The following is a 1,697-nucleotide window of genomic DNA, read 5'->3' as shown; positions in this document are numbered from 1 at the left end:
TTTAGGATGAATGAACATTGAAATTGCATGCATCATCCGTTGCAGCCACTACCTTAACCATTCTCAACCAACAATGTACTTAAAGACAGAAATAAACATTCTAAATAAGCATACTAAAAGGTACATTTTTGCAATATCCATTGACATATCTATTGTAAAAATATGAAGGTAAACCCGGCACCGTAAATAACATACTTCAACATGAAATTCTACAATTACTTGAGTTCCAGCTAGAGTGGTGCTAAGATTTCTATCCTCCAAAGAAGAGCCAATGTATTAACAAATCAAAATAGAAAGCATCATAGTCTATATAGACTAACAACTACATTAAATAAGGTTTGTCAAAATCTTCCCTGATGGTGTCCTCTTTGATGCAAAGATCTTGCTACCATTTTTAACTAGTGATCATAATGGGTAAGTCTTGATTTTCACAATTTATCTTCACCAATTTCTAGTTTCATTTATGAAGTTATTAATCACTAATGTATGGAAACACTGAATTAAGGTTGTTATACGTTCAATATTTGTAATATGTGATTTTCGCATTAATTTTTAAGTTAATCATTGTTTTTTGAAAAAAAATGATTATTATTAATTTTTTTACATGAAATTCATTAAGAAAACTATTATTTAACCATTTTTAGTTAAAATTTTCATATAAAAATTGTGATTTTGACATGTCAATTCTAGCAAAAAAATTATCAAAATGTGTAGTTTTTAAGTTATATTTATGTTAAAAATTGTTATTTTTATGTCCATTGTTAAAAATATTGTTTTTTAGAAACAATTATTTCATGTGGAGTGATAATTAATTAAGGATGTATAAATATGTAGAATATCGAAAATTCTAAATATCGACCTCCTAATTTAAAAATGCAAAACAATAACAACCTCACTAAAAAAAAAGTTAAAATTAAAATAAAAAACAAGAAAATGTGAAGAAAACGACCACTTCAAAAATGATCAAATTTACAAAATAATTATTTACATTTTATACATTAGAAAATTTAAAGCCAAAAAACAGGTCTTTTAAAAAAAGGGAGTGATGCAGAATACTCACTTTTTAAAATCAGCATGAAAATCACTAGCATTCTAAAATGATTCTAAAACGTAATGTACATAAAAGAATTAAAGTGCCAAAAACTATGCTCTAAAAAAAACATGTTCGTTCTGCATCACCCCTTTTCAAAATCAGGTCACTTTTTTGCTATCTCTACGAAACGGGTAACAGTATCAGTTCCCGTTTCAAATTTTACATTGTTTACTTGTATTATCTAGCATGTCATTCCCACTAAAGAAGGGGTGAAACCTTTTCAGCAGAAGCTAAGGAAAATTCATCCAACATAAGAAGTTTTAATTCAAAAGGAGTAGAGGAATTTGTTGGATGCTTGGATCATTTTCAAGGTTAGACATTCTACTTGGGTTTCAAATTTGGTCCCTCTCAGAAAGAAGTCTGGTGACATAAGGTTATGTGTTGAATTTCACAATATTAATCAAGCATCAAACAAAGATAATTATATGGTGCCATCAATGGAACAAATCCTCCAAATAGTATATGGGTCTGAGATGTTATCTTTTCTAGATGTTTTTTTTTACTATAATAAAGTGCTAGTGGCAAAACCGGATCATCTTAAAACCACCTTGAGGACCAAGTGGGGAACATTCACCTTTAAGTGCACAACATTCTAGCTTATAAA

Source organism: Pinus tabuliformis, chromosome J (genome assembly GCF_031772625.1).
Source record: "Pinus tabuliformis cultivar Carrire ecotype Pingquan chromosome J, CPIR1, whole genome shotgun sequence".
Lineage (NCBI taxonomy): Eukaryota > Viridiplantae > Streptophyta > Pinopsida > Pinales > Pinaceae > Pinus > Pinus tabuliformis.
This window is presented reverse-complemented; position numbering follows the sequence as displayed.